This window comes from Podarcis cretensis, assembly GCF_951804945.1.
Source record: "Podarcis cretensis genome assembly, chromosome: 8".
Classification (NCBI taxonomy): Eukaryota; Metazoa; Chordata; class Lepidosauria; order Squamata; family Lacertidae; genus Podarcis; species Podarcis cretensis.
This window is the reverse complement of record NC_137177.1, coordinates 11,146,196-11,166,643: the sequence shown is the minus strand read 5'-3', so window position 1 is coordinate 11,166,643 and position 20,448 is coordinate 11,146,196. Positions and strand designations below refer to the sequence as shown.

At 44.7% G+C, this 20,448-nt stretch overlaps 1 protein-coding gene across 10 annotated transcripts in view; it reads right to left on the bottom strand.

Moving 5' to 3' along the window:
* The window catches only part of ARHGEF1 (Rho guanine nucleotide exchange factor 1), a 72,096-nt gene extending 58,692 nt beyond the window's left edge, over positions 1-13,404 (bottom strand). For 5 of the 10 annotated variants that reach the window (XM_079985309.1, XM_079985314.1, XM_079985316.1 and 2 more), the window contains exon 1: positions 13,263-13,403. The gene's annotated coding sequence lies outside the window, so the exon portion shown is untranslated. Of the gene's footprint in view, positions 1-12,727; positions 12,895-13,262 lie in introns of those variants that run through there. The other 5 variants (XM_079985319.1, XM_079985310.1, XM_079985315.1 and 2 more) reach the window with 4 other exon arrangements.
* Between the last annotated feature and the right edge of the window lie 7,044 nt (positions 13,405-20,448).

The following is a 20,448-nucleotide window of genomic DNA, read 5'->3' as shown; positions in this document are numbered from 1 at the left end:
CAGTTTGCAATGATAATTAATCAAGAAGTAGAATGAAATATAAAAAGAGTGAGACAGAAGAATTTTGAATATGCAAACAAATCAAGTAAATGGCTGGCTTGGCAAATAAAAAAAAAGAAAGGGCCAAAATACAATAAACAAAATATTGGATGGAAAAGAAATAGAAAATCTGAAAGAAATTAGAAAAGGATTTGTGAACTTTTATAGACAATTGTATAAAAAAAACTGGAAAAGAAGATGTAAATAGGATAGAGGAATTTTTGAAACAGAAAGGAGTGCAACAAATTCCAACAGAAAAGAAAGAGACACTGAATAAACTAATAGAGATTGAAGAAATCAAGAGTGCAATAAAAGAATTAAAAAGTGGAAAGGTACCAGGACCGGATGGATTTACAGCAAAATATTATAAAGAACTAAAGCACACCCTACTTGTACTGTTGAAAGAAGTGATGAATAATATATTAAAAGAAGGAGAATTACCAGATACATGGAAAGAAGCATATATCACATTAATACCAAAACCAGACTCTGCTTTATTACAAGTGAAGAATTACAGGCCGATTTCGCTGTTAAATAATGATTATAAACTGTTTGGAAGTATATTGGCAAATAGATTGAAAAAAGTAATGAACAAAATACAGTGGTGCCCCGCAAGACGAACGACTCGCAAGACGGAAAACCCGCTAGACGAAAGGGTTTTCCGTTTTGGAGGCGCTTCGCAAAAACGAATTTCCCTATGGGCTTGCTTTGCAAGACGAAATGTCTTGCGAGTTTTTCCGACTCCCCCCCCCTTTTTCTAATCCGCTTATCAGCTGATCCGCTAAGCCGATCAGCCGCTAAACGCCGCTAAGCCGCTAATAGCGCTAATCCGCTAATCCGTCAATGGGCTTGCTTCGCAAGACGAAAAAACCTCTAGACGAAGAGAATCGCGGAACAGATTCTTTTCGTCTTGCGAGGCACCACTGTAATATACAAGGACCAAGCAGGCTTTCTCCCTAGTCAACAGATGAAAGATAATATAAAAAATATTGTGAATATAATTGAATATACGATGGCCAGAAATGAAAAGCAAGTGATGTTAATGTTTGTAGATGCAGAAAAGGCCTTTGATAATATATCTTGGGAATTTATGATAAAAAAATGGAATTAATGGATATTGGACAATTATTCATAAAAGGAATAAAAGCAATATATTCTGATCAAAAAGCAAAGTTGATAGTAAATAATAATGGAAAATATTGAAATTATAAAAGGTACAAGACAAGGGTGTCCGCTTTCACCATTATTATTCATATCAGTACTGGAGGTCTTTCTAAGGACAATAAGGGGAAATGGAAAAATAAAAGGGATTACAGTCGGCCGAAAAGAGCATAAAGTGAAAGCCTTTGCAGATGACTTGGTATTAACAATTGAAGAACCATTAATCAGTGCTAAAGAAGTTACTGAGGAGATAGAATGATTTGGGCAAGTAGCAGGTTTTAAAAATAAATAAAAAGAAGACGAAAATGTTAGTTAAAAATATGAAACAAGATTTGGTGGATATGTTGCAGCAACAGATTGGTATAAAAGCTGTTTAAAAAGTCAAATATTTAGGAATACGGTTGACCTCAAAGAATATAGATTTGTTTCAAAATAATTATACACTGGTGTGGAATGGAATTAAGAGAGATCTGGAAGTATGGGGAAGGATGAAATTGTCATTTTGGGGAAGGATTTCTGCTATCAAAATGAATGTGCTACCAAAGATGTTGTTTTTATTTCAATCAATTCCAATAATCAAGGGGGCAGCCATTTTTAAGGAGTGACAGAAGACAATTTCAAGATATACCTGGCAGGGGAAGAAACCAATTCAATATACTGTAAATTGTTAACAGATGCCAAAGAAAGAGGGGGCTTCGCCTTGCCAGACTTGAAATTGTACTATGAAGTGGCCTGCCTCTGTTGGTTAAAGGAATGGATGTTGTTAGAAAATACAGATTTGTTGGATTTAGAGGGTTATGATAATAGACTTGGTTGGCACGCATAGCTATGGTATAACAAAACAAAAGTCCATAAAGGATTTGGCAACCATATAATCCAAAGATCTCTATTTGAAATATGGGATAGGTATAAAAACCTATTAGAATGTAAAACACAATGATGGGCATCTCCATTAGAAGTAATGAGTGTGAAAAAGATAAACATGAGTAAAAATTGGGTCACATATGAGAAATTGGTACAAATAGAAGGAAGTAAATGGAAAATGAAACCTTATGAAGAAGTTAAAGAATATGTGAATGATTGGCTGCACAATCACCAAATCAATGAAATGTTTAAACAAGATTTAAAAGAAAATGGATTTGATGATAAAAAAATCAAAATTTGAAATAGAAGTATTAGAAAATGATTGTAAAATATTGTCTAAAATATATAAGTCACTGTTGGAATGGCAGTTGAAAGATGAAGAAGTTAAGTCAGTTATGATACACTGGGCCAAAGATTTCGGGTATAATATACAGTTAGAAGTTTGGGGGAAATTATGGAAAGAAGGATTAAAATTTACAGCATGTAACGCTTTGAAAGAAAATGTGATGAAAATGATGTATAGATGGTATATCACACCAGTGAAATTAGCTAAAATGTATAAGACAAGTAATAAATGTTGGAAATGTAAAGAAAAAGAAAGAACTTTTTATCACATGTGGTGGGAATGTAAGAAAGTGAAAAACTTCTGGGAAATGATATATGATGAGATGAAAAAGATGTTGAAATATACATTTTTTTAAAAAACCAGAAGCATTTTTACTTGGCATTGTAAGAGAAGATATTAATAGACAGGATAACAAACTGTTTTTATATGCAATAACAGCAGCAAGAGTATTATTGGCCCAGAAATGGAAACAAGAAGAATTACCGACGAAAGAAGAATGGCAGATGAAATTAATGGACTATGCAGAATTAGATAAGATGACAGGAAGGATTCAAAATCTGCGGGACCAGAGATTTACAGAAGATTGGAAGAAGCATATGAATTATTTGAAGAGCAACTGTAATCAACAAATTACGCTAGTAGGACTACAAGTTTTGTACAGAGGAATATATGAAATATTGCAAAGAAGATTATGAAGAAAGCTATCAGTTAAGATAATTAAAAGTAATAGTGAGTTAAGAAATGTAAATTAAGTGAAAAAGATTGGAAAATATTCAGATGTGATTGATGGAAGTAAAAAAAATTGTATAAGATATGAAATTGTGTTAAATGATTGCTGAAAAGAATATGTTAAAAAATTAATTATATAATATATATATTTAAAAAAGAACAGCCACCTCACACTCCTGCAAGTGCAGAGAGAGAGATCAGCTATCTCAGCGGGGGGGGGGGGGGAGGCAGCTGTGTCACCTTTGGGGTGGGGAGGGGAGCAAATCTCAAGGGTTATGGAGGCAATGCAATCGTGCGAAAAGAGCCGCTGGGTTATCTAGCACAGCTTTCTGCTTCCGACAGGAAGTGTCGAAGTAGGAACACAGGAAGCCGCCTCGCGCCCAAGTGAAACCACTGGCCCATCTATTTCAGCATTGCTCACGCCGACAGACACTGTACGAAGTTGCAGACACAGGGGCATTCCCAATCCTATCTAGGGATGCCACTTATTGAACTCAGGGCCTTCGACATGCCATGTAGATGCCCTATTTGCCCCCGTCGCCCAATATTCAGAACTGGTTAAAATTCACATCATGTATTTTAAGCACCACACAATGCCACTTTAAACAGTCATGGCTTCCCTGCAAAGAATTCTGGGAGCTCCCAATGTGCTTAGAGTTGTTAGGAGGTCCATTATACCCTGCACAGAGTTATAGTTCCCAGAGCCTGTTTTGAATAAACACTCACAAACCTTTTATTAACAATATTCAATTAGACAAACTAAGGATCTATACAATTTTTTAACATGCAGATAACAACACTTGCAGATAAACCTGAGAGTGGAGCTGAGGGAAGTCGGGAGGGGAGGGTGGGTTACTTTATGGGGAGGGGGGAAATTGGGGGGGGATCAAGGATGATATGTTATATGACAAAATGTTTTGTTGAAATTCCTAATAAAAAACATTTTTTTAAAAAAAGAGGTATTGACTATAAACCGTTGCAAACATTGTAGCTCTGTGAATTGAACAGCGGGTCTCCTTTAAACAATCATGGCTTCCTCCCAAAGAATTCTGGGAGCTGTAGTTTGTTAAGGGTGCTGAGAGTCGTTAGGATACCCCCTTTCCCCATGTTGTTGTTTAGTCATGTCCGACTCTTCGTGACCCCATGGACCAGAGTACGCCAGGCACTCCTGTCTTCCACTGCCTCCCACAGTTTGCTCAGACTTATGTTTGTAGCTTCGAGAACACTGTCCAACCATCTCGTCCTCTGTCGTCCCCTTCTCCTTGTGCCCTCCATCTTTCCCAACATCAGGGTCTTCTCCAGGGAGTCTTCTCTTCTCATGAGGTGGCCAAAGTATTGGAGCCTCAGCTTCAGGATCTGTCCTTCCAGTGAGCACTCAGGGCTGATTTCCTTAAGAATGGAGAGGTTTGATCTTCTTGCAGTCCATGGGACTCTCAAGAGTCTCCTCCAGCACCATAATTCAAAAGCATCAATTCTTCGGCAGTCAGCCTTCTTTATGGTCCAGCTCTCACTTCCGTACATCACTACTGGGAAAACCATAGCTTTAACTATACGGACCATTCCCCTTACAGACCCACAATTCTCAAATTTTACCATGAAGAGGGATTTATTGTTACGCCATTCTAGGAACTCTCTGAGGGGAATGGGGGAGGGGGGGTCTCGTAACGGCTCTCAGCACCTTTAACAAACTACAGCTCCCAGAATTCTTTGGGTGGTATCAAAGCACTTTACACAAATGGGGCTTTGCTGCCTTTGAATATGAAGGTTACCCCGTTGCCTTCACAGATTTGTCCTCCTTGAATTTGGTTGGTATCTTGTGTGTTTTCCAAAGTTATGTACGTACGCTGGCTTTTTGGTGGTGAATCCTGCAGGCCAGAACTGGGGTGCCAGTGGCCTTATCTGACTACCACTCCCATCAGCCCCTGCTCATTGGCTATGCTAGCTGGGGCTGATGGGAAATGGAGTCCAGCAACAGCTGGAAATCCACGGAAAGGCTGGCTTAAATGACTTTGCCTACGTTAATTTTGCACTGCGCAAAGATTCCCCAATTGTTTTAGTAGCCTCAGCTCCACTCTCCTGGTTATACCAGCCCACACGCCTCTCTCTCAACCCCCTCTCAATTGCAGCATGGATCTGGTTCCCAGCTCCAGGCTCCGCTGATGTCCCCCCAGTCCCAAGACACAACCTTCCTTGCAGGCTTCCTCAGTCTTCTGAGAATTGCTGGAACAGTCACTCCTCCTGCTGTGATATCCTGCCCCCTTGGCACCCCCCCCCCTGAGATTCCTCTTCCAGCTGTTTAGCAGAGGCAAGGGGGGGGGAGGCATAAGATCTCATCAGAGTGAGGAATCTTTTTGCACAGCGGGGCGGAAAGGGTTCCTGCATACGAAGTTTGTGTTCTGCAAAGCATGTCTTCATCCATGTTGAATTCATGTTAACATTAGTGCTGTACTTGTCGTCTCCACCTCACCAAAAAAACCCACAAAAACCCCGCAATGCATCTTGCTCTGATCTTTTCAAAGTTGTGCAAATCAGCACAGGCTTTCGTACTGTTTCTAGAATCCCACACAATATCCTCTTCTACAGTCATCTAAGTTACTAATCATACTATCATCACCATCAATCTATGAACTGCCTTCTAAAAGACTGTCTCAAGGCGATTTACATATAAGAAACAGGTTTATTTAAAAAACAACACCAAATACATTTAGAAGATGACTAAAACCCTAAGAAGTGGACACATGTGATCAAGGCCCATTTATCCGGCTGAGAAAACCTGTCGGAAAACAAAAATAACTCCAATTGTTTTCCCAAAATGCAGATAGTGGGTCCCCGTTATCTCTCAGCAGAAATGTTATTTCACACAGAACAGGGTCAGCCGCACACTAAAAGACCCACATCATGAGAAACCCTCTGACAGACCACAGGAATCTGCTGGGGGCATAAGTGGGTGGCCTTCACTACATCTTCTGGGAGCAAATTTCAAGTTTAAGTATGCACTGTGAGAAGGCACCTGGTTGAATGAGGCGAGAACCAAGAGGGACCGCTGAGCAGCATTTGGGAGAAAGGTGGGTCTTCTTACATATTTGTATGTATTCTTATAAGTTTTAAGGTTTCCTTTCTCAGTTCTCACCACCCCACAAGCACTTTGCATAATTTCTGAAGCCCTGCTCCGGATGTTGACATCTCTGAGAAGTGAGGGTTTCTTGGTTGCAGAGCTAACACCATAAAACAGACTCCTTAGGAAAGCCTGCTTAGCACCAACACTAAATGTTTTTAGATGGGTTGAGGGAAGCTGGTAGTTCGGTGGGTTAGAGCAGGGATGGAGAGTCTCTGGCCCTCCAGATGCTGCTGAAACTACAACTCCCATCATTCCCAGCGGACACAGCCAATGGTCAGAGGTGATGGAAGTTGTAGTTCAACAACATCTGATGCCCCACCGCAAACAGAAGATCCACACCATCTCCACCAGGAAGAGATTCCCTGCCTGTAATGATGAAGAAACGCAGCCAGCCGGTGTAGACAATATTTACTTATTAAATTTGAACTGGATGGACCAATGGTCTGACTCAGTAGAAGACAGCTCCCTATGTTGCTTTCAGCATTCAAAATTAGCCAGGTGCCAGGCACATTTTGCACCTGGCTAACGGTCACTTGCTACCAAGTAAAGATTTTGGGGTGGCCAAGGGGGTACCTGATGTCTCCACCCTCTGGAGTTGCCTGCCTGCAGATCCTTGGATCTGTCCTGTTTTCACACACTACCAACACATCCTGTAGAATTCTATCCGTTATATTTTATCTGCACAATCAGAGCACAATTTCAAGAACCAAAAAGTCGTTCAGTGGTACCTCTGAATGTGAATGGGATCCGTTCCGGAGCCACGTTCACATCCTGAAGCGAACGTAACATACGACTGTGCGTCTGCGCGTGTTGCTGCATCCACGCATGCGTGTGACGTCATTTTGAGCATCTGCGCATGCGGCGAAACCTGGAAGTAATGCACTCCGTTACTTCCAGGTTGCCACAGAGCGCAACCCAGAAATATTCATCCCGAAGCTACAGTGGTGCCCCGCAAGACGAAAGCCTCGCAAGACGAAAACCCGCTAGACGAAAGGGTTTTCCGTTTTTCGAGGTGCTTCGCAAGACGAATTTCCCTATGGGCTTGCTTCGCAAGACGAAAACGTCTTGCGAGTCTTGCGAGTTTTTTCCCTCCCCCCCTTTTTCTAAGCCGCTTAGCCGCTAATAGCGCTAATCCGCTAATAGGGATGCTTCGCAAGACGAAAAAACCGCTAGACAAAGAGACTCGCGGAACGGATTATTTTCGTCTTCAACCCAAGGTATGACTGTATTGAAAAATATAACTTTTTAGCTGCTTGGCCCCAAAATGGCAACTAGGCATTTTGTTTTGGCGACTGTAACCCTGGTTTAAGGAGCCATTTTGTTGTTGTTGTTGTTTAGTCGTGTCCGACTCTTCGTGACCCCATGGACCAGAGCACGCCAGGCACCCCTGTCCTCCACTGCCTCCCGCAGTTTGATCAAACTCATGCTGGTAGCTTCAAGAACACCATCCAACCATCTCATCCTCTGTCGTCCCCTTCTCCTTGTGCCCTCCATCTTTCCCAACATCAGGGTCTTTTCCAGGGTGTCTTCTCTTCTCATGAGGTGGCCAAAGTATTGGAGCCTCAGCTTCACAATCTGTCCTTCCAGTGAGCACTCAGGGCTGATTTCCTTAAGAATGGAGAGGTTTGATCTTCTTGCAGTCCATGGGACTCTCAAGAGTCTCCTCCAGCACCATAATTCAAAAGCATCAATTCTTCGGCAGTCAGCCTTCTTTATGGTCCAGCTCTCACTTCCATACATCACTACTGGGAAAACCATAGCTTTTACTATACGGACCTTTGTTGGCAAGGTGATGTCTCTACTTTTTAAGATGCTGTCTAGGTTTGTCTTTGCTTTTCTCCCAAGAAGCAGGCGTCTTCTAATTTCGTGACTGCTGTCACCATCTGCAGTGATCATGGAGCCCAAGAAAGTAAAATCTCTTACTGCCTCAATTTCTTCCCCTTCTATTTGCCAGGAGGTGATGGGACCAGTGGCCATCATCTTCGTTTTTTTGATGTTGAGCTTCAGACCATATTTTGCGCTCTCCTCTTTCACCCTCAATAAAAGGTTCTTTAATTCCTCCTCACTTTCTGCCATCAAGGTTGTGTCATCTGCATATCTGAGGTTGTTGATATTTCTTCCGGCAATCTTAATTCGGGCTTCGGATTCATCCAGCCCAGCCTTTCGCATGATGAATTCTGCATATAAGTTAAATAAGCAGGGAGACAATATACAACCTTGTCGTACTCCTTTCCCAATTTTGAACCAATCAGTTGTTCCATATCCAGTTCTAACTGTAGCTTCTTGTCCCACATAGAGATTTCTCAGGAGACAGATGAGGTGATCAGGCACTCCCATTTCTTTAAGAACTTGCCATAGTTTGCTGTGGTCGACGCAGTCAAAGGCTTTTGCATAGTCAATGAAGCAGAAGTAGATGTCTTTCTGGAACTCTCTAGCTTTCTCCATAATCCAGCGCATGTTTGCAATTTGGTCTCTGGTTCCTCTGCCTCTTCTAAATCCAGCTTGCACTTCTGGGAGTTCTCGGTCCACATACTGCTTGAGCCTTCCTTGTAGAATTTTACGCATAACCTTGCTAGCGTGTGAAATGAGTGCAATTGTGCGGTAGTTGGAGCATTCTTTGGCACTGCCCTTCTTTGGGATTGGGATGTTTGGCACCTAGCTAATACATCTGGGTTTCTAACACTGGGTCCTATTCAAAGGTGCCCATTTGGCACCTAGCTAATATATCTGGGTTTCTAACACTGGGTCCTATTCAAACAGGAGTTCTGTTCCCCCCCCCCCCCCAAGAGGTCTTCGTCACAGCTTTTCTTCCCTACATGAGCCTCCATTTTGTTGTTTTGTCTGGCTCAGCCTTCCCCAACCAAGGACTCCCAATCATCTGGAAGGCACCAGATTGGCAAAATCAGGCCTGCTTATACAGTCCCATTTTCCATTTGTATTTTCTACATTGTTTTGGTATAGCTATGGCTTTATTGTTCTAAGCCGCTCTGATTTCTGTCTGAAAAAGAGTGGCGTGAGACAGAGGGAAAGAAAACCACACAAAAACAGTCCAATAAGCAATGAGAGTAACAACACTAGGGTCACTTCCTGTGGTCCTCTGAGCACGTGGCAGGCACATGCAAAGCCGCCCCTGTTGTTTTCCAATTGTTTCAGCCTATGGGGTGCCCCCAGCGCCAGACATGAGGATTTGGTTTTGGGGCCCACTACAGTGAGCCCTCCAAACCCCCCCACCCAAACACACAACATTTGCTGGTTTGTGCCACGCATGGCATCCTGTGCATAGACTGAACATGAACTAGCATGCCTCTGTTGAGAGCAGGCCACGAGCCAACGCAGGCAAAGCGATTTCCTGCTGCAATCACACGGGCTTGTCATTAGCCGTCAGTTGAACTTGCTCCTTTGTCCTTCTCGCATTTCCCTCGGTTGTCTGCTTCAGCTGTCAGAATTCTAACTGGAAGCTCCTTGGGGCAGGGAGTGCCGCCGCAGTGCACATTTAAAGCCGTATTCTGCGAAGTGCAGTTTGTGAGAAACACCTTGTCCTTCACACAGAGCTACAATATCCAGAGCGGGTAAGCGATCAGTCCATCTTCCCAGGGAAGTCTGGGAATTGTAGCTCTGTGAGCGGGGGGGGGGGGGAACTGTCTTTCAACATCTGAAATGGAGGGTGGGGGCGAAAGTGGGGGTGCAATGCACAAAACACACTAAATTGCCACCTTCCACTCACAAACACAGGATCCTTTCAAAAATGGAACGCCTTCGTCCTGGTGCACACACACAACAGCATCCTTTCGAGTAAAACAGTGACGAGTTGTCCTAAGAATAATTTTGGGTACCGCTCTTTCAAGCTAGGCAGAGTCTGCTGCCCCCACGACCAGTCGCCAGCAGCAACACATGAACCAACCCATGGGGAACTAGTTGAACATATGTGGAGAGCAGCAGCTTTGCACACTGCAGTGGGGAACAGATTCACACTATTGGCTGCAGGGATATTTATTCTATGCCAAGCAAACAGCACGGAACACACTGAGGGTTCCTTTACGAAGCAAAACGAAATGAAGGGATCCTTTAACTCGTGGGTAGGCAAACTAAGGCCCAGGGCCGGATCCGGCCCAACTGCCTTCTAGAACCGGCCCACGGACGGTCCAGAAATCAGCGTGTTTTTACATGAGTAGAATGTGTCCTTTTCTTTAAAATGCATCTCTGGGTTCTTTGTGGGGCCTGCCTGGTGTTTTTACATGAGTAGAATGTGTGTTTTTCTTTAAAATGCATCTCTTTGTGGGGAATAGGAATTCATTCTTTTTTCAAAATATAGTCCGGCCCCCCACAAGGTCTGAGGGACAGTGGACCGGCCCCCTGTTGAAAAAGTTTGCTGACCCCTGCTTTAACTGGTAGGGTGATGGAGGAGGAGGAGGAAGAAAAAGATGGGGCAGAGAAGGGGCTTTTGGAGCCTGCTGAGAAACCTCTCCAAAGCAGCAGCCTAACCCCTTCCCCCCCCCCAAAACCACCAGGCCCCTGGCATGCGCTCTGCAACTGACCTCACAGGCTCAAGATGCCTCCCTGGCTAGCAAAAAATGTCTGGCATGCAAAAGCTGCGGTCCCAGGGCAGCTGGAGCGATGAGAGGCTAGAGGTGGCAAGGGGAGGAGGGCTCAACATGCCTCTAGAGTGGGTAGGCAACCAGTTCCCAGTTCAGTTCCAGGTAAAGCTGGCTGTTGTGCCCCTGAATGCAAAACAAAAAAGGTATGCAGCTTCTTAGGAATTCAGCTGCAGGGAAATATTTCCCATATTTCCAACACTATCGCTTCAAGGGAGGGGGGTCTTGATTTTATTCTTATTTACCTCCCTAATGCCAGTTCTAGGTCACAGGAAATGGACTGGATCAGGAATAGATAAAAAAAAAAGACTTGCCCACAGATATGTGTGTTTCATATATGAACAGATGGAATGGGTGTGGGTGGGTGCCAGGCTATGCTAATTTTGGTCTGAACTCAGCGTTGCCTACACTAGCCTTAGCCAACTTGGTGCCCTTCAAATATTTTGGACTACAACTCAAATCAGTCCCAGCTGCCGGTCCCTGCTGGCATGGAAAGCACTTGCTCCAACAATGGACTATGGACTTTCCTTTAATGGTGGTTGTAAACACGCAGAGGTTTTTTTTTTATGCACAAAAAAACAGCGTAGCCCTTTTCCTGCAAAATGCTCAAGCGGCACACACTCCCCATTACACAAAGCATTCCCTATTTTTAGAAAACAAACAAACAAACGCTCTTCCCCCAACCCACACACACACCCAAAAGAGTTTCTACACCTACATCAAAACACTAATAGCTCATCTATTATTATTAAATTCACTGCCCTTCCTCCACCAGCGGGCACCAGGGCGGGGTGACAATAATTTGATACCGAAAATTAAAAAACAATTAAAACAGGCACAGGAAGAGGCTGGGCCCTGAAAACACACCTCTTGGGTGTCAAAGGACAGCGTAATGATGGCCTTAAAAATCCCATCTATGAAACAAACCACCCCTTCGAAACACAGCCTCCATGGATCACAGAGCAAGGATGGGAAAGCTATAGTCTTCCAGAAGTTGTTGGACTACAAATCCCATCAGCCTTGGTCACTGCAGATTGATGACTCTCATGGTGCCTTCCGACTCTATGAGGCTATGAATAAATAGGCCCCAAAATGTGTGTTTAGGTAAAAGGTGGAAAGGGAGAAGACACCTGCTGTAAAACTAGCCTGAAAAAGAGGGGAGGAGAGAGGGGAGGACGGTGCCAGGGAAGCCTTACATCTGTCCCACATCTGGAGGGAGGGTGCCAGATCTGTGAAGGCTGTGTGAGGGCCTTTTAGCCTTAAACACAAAACCATGTTTCTAATTCCAGAAAGCCGTATCAACGCCACACGCCACCCCATAAACACACCCTACTAACAGGCCTTCCCAGTTTCCATCTCTCTAAAACCTGAAATCCATCCTTTTGGATATTCCTTTTTAGGGACAAAAGCATTTGAACGTCAGCCACCCTCCCTCCCTGCTAACATAATACAAACTTTCAATGCATCCTCGTCCAGCTTCCAACTTAAGCATTATCCCTTCCTCTCTTGAACCTACGTATTTTTGTTTTTATATCCCCATGTCTTATCCAAGGAGCTGAAATACATGGTTCCCCCACTCTTCCTCATTTAATCTTCACAACAACCCTGTGAGATAGGTTAGGCCTCGGGGCAGAGACAGGCCCAAGGTCACCCAGCCAGGGATTTGAACCCTTGGCCAACGCTCTTAACCTCTTTTTACTTTCAGTTTCAATTCAATTAATTTGAGCTCCAGTTCCAGGCGTTTGCCTTCGCTCCCCCAGCCACTTTCTGCCACGGAATAATCTGAGGGCTGCCACACATCCTGTGGTCAAAGTCCAGACTCAATCCTGCAATAACCACAGCCAAGAGTTACCCGGAGCATGTGCAGAATACAGTTACCTCCAAAAGAAAAGAAAGAAACTCCAGGAATCCACGTCTCTTCCAGCGCCGATTGAAGGTAATGGGCTCTAAGGTTACCCAGTGACGGGAGGGAAATAGACTTGGCACCTAACTCGGATCACTCCGCTTCGCTTCGCCCGCTTATTGACTACTCCTCCATATTTTCCAGGGGCACAGCCCTGGAAAAACACGTCGCGAGGGTGGCGTTTTCACGAGGCTGGCCACGAACACCAGAGCCTGCTCCCACGCGAGACGCGATTCCGCCTGCAACCCACTTACTCGGGAGTCGTAAGCCCCGTTTGCATCCAACTGGGCGCCTGCTCCCCAGTGTAAACAGGCACGAACAGGGGCTTGCGCTGCAACGCCCCCAAAACTCCCAGCTCTTAAAATCTTCTTTTTTTGTTTGTTTGGAACGAGCAAAGCGCTAAGAGCGCTTCGAACCGGAAAGGTCCCCTTTCTGTCCACACGGACCCCCCTCCCCCTTCGATCCGAATCGACGCCGTGCACACGCGCGTAGCACCTTGGAGCGCCTCACCTGGATCGAACTTGAGTTTGGCTCCCGCTGCCTCCCGACTCAAGGCCCGGGCGGGGTTTCCTGTTGCAGAGGGCGGCTTGTGGGGAGGGGCTGGCCGGGGATGTGGGGCGGTGTGGAGGGGGGAGCAGGAAGCCGCTCGTAGCTTTCTGGATCCCGCCCCGCCGGTCTCCTCCTCCTCCTCCTCCTTCCCGCAGCGCCTCCCCTTTCTGGCTTTCTCGGCGGCGCCTCCTCCTCTGCCGACGCCGGCTGGCCTCTTTGTGCTGGAACGCCGCGCGCGCAGCTTGCAGGTAGACGGGGGTCGGGTGGATGCACGTGTGAACGCGCTGGGGGAAGGGTCGGAGGCTGCAAGGCAGGGGGACGAACGCGATTCTCACCTGTTTCTCGGGCTGGGGTGGCCGCATAAGGAAATCGAAACAGACCTCTAGCCCACCCGTGTTCACTCAGAAGTAGACCCAATCAGTTATATAGACAGTGGAGCATCGAAACCGCGCAAGCGGGATCCTGAGCACGTGCACCGAAAAGCAAGCTCCGTTCAGCTGAGCGGGACATTGGCTGCGCAATCCTAAAGCCACTTACCTGGACTCGACGGGATTTGTTTCACTGAGTAGTAAGACATGTTGTAGGATTGCATCGTCATCGTTTGTACGCAGCCTTTCCAAGGAAAGAACATGCCCAAAGCGACTCACAGCAAAGGAAACAAGAATACCTCTAAAAAAACGACCATGCAGTTTCATAATAGCGTCAATAAAACAGCGGCGTTAAGTATGAAGGCAGTGTGGCATAGTGGTAGGAGTGTTGGGCTAGGATATGGATTTGAACAGGGTTCAAATTCTCATTCAGCCATGAAGCTCTCTGGGTGACCTTGGATTCAGTCATTGTTTCTTAGCCTCACCTACCTCACAGGGTCCTTGTGAGAATAAAATAGGGGGGAGTATGCCACTTTGAGGTCCTTGGAAGAAAGGCAGGCGAAGTAGCTGGGGAGGGGACCCCCCCCACCCCCACGTTGCTCACCAGGAAGTGCTGTCAGCAGGAATGTCTCCATGTTTGCTGGGAAGCAGATTTGCAATCCTAAACACACCTAAAGCCCATTGATTTCAGCAGTCATATGCCAGAACTGGTGCTGTTGTAAAGGAAAATGAAGACCCGGGCTCTGCTATTAAGCTTATAAATGAGGGCTGCAATCCTGCGCATACTTATCGCAGCCTATTGAACACTGTGGGAGTTACTTCTGAGTAAATCTGTGTAGCCACTGTGAGAACAGGATACTGGACTACATGGGCCATTGGCCTGATCCAGTCCAGCCGCCTTTTCTTAAATTATTAGATTAGGATTGTATTTATGGCACGTGGGGGAAGCCGATTCAGTTCAAATTTAAAGTTGAATCTTCCAAATTCACATGAAAGAAAGGAGAAAGCCCTTTTCTTTTTTTCTTTTTCTTTTTTGAAAAAAAAAAGCATCAATTCTTCGGCGATCAGCCTTCTTTATTGTCCAGCTCTCACTTCCATACATTACTAATAGGAAAACCATAGCTTTAACTATACAGACCTTTGTTGGCAAGGTGATGTCTCTGTTTTTTAAGATGCTGTCTAGGTCCAGTGATGTTAGAGAAGTCTATTAGCTGCTGTTCACCATTAACAGCTGGATGAAACCTCCACATTCAGAGGCACTATGTTACTGAAAAATGTAAGAGGAGCCATCCTGGATGAGACGAAAGTTTATCAAGCCCAGCATTCTGTTTCCACAGCGGTCAACAAGAAGCCCAGAATCAGGAAGTGAGGAAAATAGCAGCAACTTGTATTCAGAGGCATAGTAAAATGAGAGTTTGGGACATACTCTCGCACACAAACATACGCAGGATCTGGGCTGGAGATCCTGTAACAAGCAAAAATAGTGGGGTTGGTGTAAGGTTAGTGGACATTAATTGCCTCTATAGATTTCTGCTGCTAAAGTCTTCTCTGAATTGTAGTCCATTTGCCAGCTGGCTGCTTCCAATTGTCCACATCCAAAGCGGCCAAACTTTTGCACTGCTGATTCCACAAAACAATTAAAAACCCCTTTTTATATAATCCTTTCCATTCCCATTTGGCCAATGCCGCCCTGCTATTTTACCTAGTTATTTATACATTCAGTCAGTCTGGCTCAGAAATGATGTACTTCAACAGGAGGGTGAGCTCTGCCACATACACAAAGTAGTATCTAAAACCATTCTGTGGAAATATATTTGTGCCCAAATGTTGATTGCTACCTCCCATGTTTAAAAACAAAGAATCAACTTATTTTGGCCATAGTGTGTTGTGAATTGAATGTAAATTCAAAGTGTTGTGTATCAGTTTGAAACTTTAGGTCTTCTTTTTCAGATGGTGTTGGATTCCTTTATCTTTCTCTGTTATTTCAAGAGATGTTGAATCACATGTGGAAGAGAGTGAAAAGATATTTTAAAAGCAATAAATAGTGGTGTGGGCAATTTTCCTGGCAGGCGATTGTGGAATACTTTTTTCGTTTGTTATAGGGTTCATCTTCCTGAGCATTCTGATAAGATATGCTTTTGTTGCAATAAAGTGTGAGATTTAACCATAGATAGGGTGCAGAATACAGTTTTAGTAGTAGTGGGTTCCCTCTGCTGGTGAAATGTGGACATTACACAGTCTGATCAAGTTTCATCCCAAACCCTCAAATCACATACTTGTAGAATTGGAGGGGATCCCAAAGGTCATCTAGCCCAACCCCTGCAATGCAGGAATCACAGCTAAAGAATCTCTCACAGACAGCCATTCAACCTGTATTTAAAAACCTCCAAGGAAGGAGAGCCCACCACCTTCTAAGTTTTCCGCTGTCAACAGCTCGTACCCACAGAAAGTTCTTCCTAATGTTTAGTCTGAATCCCCTTGGTTGTAATTTGAATCCACTGGTGTGGGTCCTTCCCTCTGGAGCAGCAGAAAACAAAGCTTGCTCCATCTTCCATGTGACAGCCCTTCAGATATTTTATATCCCTCTTGGATAGTCAAAGCAAAATTGGTTTGTACAGAAATCCGTTTAGGATCACAGGTCCAGTTGCCCAGATTAAAAGCAACTGTCTGCCTGCCAACTCCATCTGGTACGCAGGCTGAGACCCTACCTGCCCGCAGACTGCCTCGCCAGAGTGGTGCATGCTCTGGTTATCTCCCGCTTAGACTATTGCAATGCACTCTACGTGGGGCTACCTTTGAAGGTGACCCGGAAACTACAACTAATCCAGAAAGCAGCAGCTGGACTGGTGACTAGGAGTGGCTGCTGGGACCATATAACACCAGTCCTGAAAGACCTACATTGGCTCCCAGTACATTTCTGAGAATAATTCAAAGCGTTGGTGCTGACGTCTAAGGCCCTAAATGGCCTCAGCCCAGTATACCTGAAGGAGCATCTCCATTGTCCATCCTGGACACTGAGGTCCAGTGCTGAGGGCCTTCTGGCGGTTCCCTCACTGCGAGAAGTGAGGTTACAGGGAACCAGGCAGAGGGCCTTCACGGTAGTGGCACCTGCCCTGTGGGACGCCTTCCCTTCAGATGTCAAGGAAATAAACAACTATCTGACTTTTAGAAGACATCTGAAGGCAGCCCTGTATCGGGAATATTTTTGTGTCAGATTTTTTACAATTTTTTATATGTACTGTAAGAAGCCAGATGGGTGGGGTATAAATAATACAATTATTATTACTAAATCTAAATAGTAGATTACAGTTAAATCTTCAAAATTGCACAGGCAGCCCAGTTAAACCTTAAACTTCCAAGTAGTTTCTTAAGATCTCAAGGAAGCGATCACAGCAACATTCACCGTAGTTTCACCAACGCAACCTTTAAATTTGAGAGCATCTTTTACAGAAAGTTGCCAGCTCCAGAGACTCTGACTAGGATACAAGATATGTAGGAAGAAAAGATCTTTCAAGTTTCAAAAGGGGCCACTGCTCAGATTGTCATTGTTGCAGGGTTTCTGAAACCGCCAGCCATGATGGCTTAAATTTTATCTCCATTGTCAGACAAGAGGCAGTATACTTCTTAATACCAGTTGCTGGGAAACACTTCTTGCATTCAGGTTTTACATGGGTATCTGGTTGGCCACTGTGAGAACAGTGGTTTGATCAATCAGGGCTCTTTTCTTTCATTCTTATCTCTGGCTTGGACATGACAACCTATTTCATAATACAGTGGTACCTCAGTTTACGAACTTAATCCGTTCTAGAAGTCCGTTCTTAAACCAAGGCGTGCTTTCCCATAGCAGCGGGGGACTCAATTTACAAACGGAACACACTCAACATGTTCTGCTTCCAAGGCAAAGTTCACAAACCAAAACACCTACTTCCAGGTTTGCTGTGTTCTTAATCCAAGTTGTTCATAAACTAAGCTGTTCTTAACCCAAGGTACCACTGTACAGTGGTACCTTGGGTTAAGTACTTAATTCATTCCAGAGGTCTGTTCTTAACCTGAAACTGTTCTTAACCTGAAGCACCACTTTAGCTAATGGGGCCTCCGCTGCACTGCTGGAGCATGATTTCTCTTCTCATCCTGAAGCAAAATTTTTAACCCGAGGTACTATTTCTGGGTTATCGGAGTCTGTAACCTGAAGCGTATGTAACCCAAGGTACCACTGTACTTTCTTTCCATTTTTGTAGAAGATTCAGACACCTGGTGCCGGCACTATTCAGAGCAGACACACTGAAACTGATGAACACGGCTCAGTTAGCTCTTATCAGTTTTAGTGTGGGGCTGCTGTGAGTTGGATGTAACCTATTGCTTTGTGATTCATCCTCAGGGGTCATGCCATATGCCCTGAGCGATGTTCCACCCAGAAATGCCATTCCTGGGTTTTGGTCCCTTGCTTCTGTTTGCTAGCTCTGACCTTCCATGGCGATACACAAGGACTCCTTTTGTTGCTTCTTGCCATGTTGCAGTCGTAGGTACCCTCCCCTCCCCCTTGTTCTTCTGACAAGATGAATTTAGTGACCCAGTTTAGTCGTTTGCATGGTATTTGCATTATTTTACAACACACACACCCCTATCTACAGAAAGGAGAGGAAATGTGTGGCAAAGGCTGGAGGAGGCAAAAAGGGAACCTTGAACTTCACATTCAAATATACTTATCAGGCCTGCAAATTTTTCAAGTGTTGCTAGAGTTGGCAAGGGGGGTGGGGGGGGGGAGTGGATTCATCTGACAGCCAAATTGTTAACACGGTGAGCCACCCACCTGTCAATTACCTGGCATCAGATGATCTATTTTTATCTGTGCTGCTTGAAATCAAACCAAGCAGGCCAAAAGCGCAACTCAGAAAGTGGCAACAATCAGCTGATCGTTGGGTCTCTCAAAGCCCTGGGCACTGTATCCCGCAAGCCACAACAGCCAGCTGATTGTTGAAGTTCACAAAACCCTGTGCGCGACACTTTGCAGGATCTGATAGTAGGCTGATTCCCAGAACTCAGCTGAACAGCATTGTCTGAAAACTCCTTTTCAGCAGAGCCCTGCCTTTACCAGTGTGGTGTTAAGAGTGGTAGACTCGTAATCTGGGGAACCGGGTTCGATTCCCTGCTCCTCCACATGCAGCTGCTGGGTGACCTTGGGCCAGTCACACTTCTCTGAAGTCTCTCAGCCCCACTCACCTCACAGAGTGTTTGTTGTGGGGGAGGAAGGGAAAGGAGAATGTTAGCCGCTTTGAGACTCCTTCAAGTAGTGATAAAGCGGGATATCAAATCCAAACTCCTCCTCCTCCTCCTCTTCTTCTTCTTCCTCTTCTTCTTCTTCTTCTTCTTAAGTGCCCTACACCTGACACCAAATTGGTCTTGTGGGCCAGTCAGGTTGGCATGATAAGCCTAAGGCTTCCTTCTGCTGATATAAAAGAACGATCTGTATGGGCAGTTGTACAAGGGAAAGTTCTTTTGTGTAGTTGTGGTGGCGGTGAGGGGATAATCCCTATAGGTTGTGTCAAACTAAGCTTTACATAGATTAGTCCCATTGAAATTAATGGAGCTAACTTTGTCATAGAACCATAGAATTGTAGACTTGGAAGGAACCCTGATGTAGCTCTCTTGTCTGATGTATTTTTAGGAATTTTAGCAGGTGGAGATTGGAAACAAATTAAAACAGGCAGGCTGCTGATTATTTAGTTTTGCAGCTGCCATGAATATGGCTTCCGCTGTTTCCCTTTAAACAGGTAAATTGGGGTGTGCCCTTTAAAATTGTTGCTAGCATAGATTACCAGAAGTGCTGTGTTTCATATTTCAGCTTTCAAAAAGAGCCCAGCCTCTGTGTCTTGCCTCTAACCCAGGGGTTCCCAAGCTTCCTCCCCCTCCCCTGGACTACTTGAAAACTGCTAAGGCTTAATGATATTTCTTCCTGCTGTAGCTGTAATAATGTACTGTACTAGATGCTGTATATATTTTACCATATTTTTCGCCCCATAGGACGCACCGGCCCATAGGACGCACCTAGTTTTTTTTGGGGGGGGAATAAAGAAAAAAAATATATATTTCCCCCCCAGGTGCGGGGCTGGGGCGGGGGAAGCCCGAGCTTCCCCTGACCCCAGCCCCCAGAACAGGCTGCTATCTGCAAGCCGTGGGAGAGCTGCTGCGACTTCGTGCGGCTCTCCCACGGCTAGCGAAGGGCTGTGCCAAGCCCAAAGCTTGGGGCGTGCTAAGCTCAGCGCGCCCCAAGCTCCTGGGTGCGCACCAACCCCCCTCGCTCTCCAGGCTTCAGCGAAAGCCTGCATTCACCCCATAGGACACACACACATTTCCCCTTCATTTTTGGAGGGGGAAAGGTGCGCCCTATAGGGCGAAAAATACGGTAATTATATCCCTATTGCTTTGTTTTTTCCTTACATACTGTATTTATTGTATTAAAATTTGAGTTTTATAGTATTCATATTGTTATGTGGCAAAATACAACAGAAAGCACAAAAGCAGCAATAGAAATATAATTAAAAGTCAATATGAATATTCAGTACAATGGACTGGCTGAAGCTCATGGAGGATTGGCGGTCTGTGGACCATAGTTTGGGTACCACTGCTCTAGTATACAAGAATGTAGATGTCATTTTAAAAAGTCAAAACTTTACCATGAAATTAAAATAACAGTCCAGGAAGAGATAGAAAGTACAACAAAATAACAGCAAGGGAGAAAACAAAAACTATACAAGACCAAAAAAACACACACCTGGGTT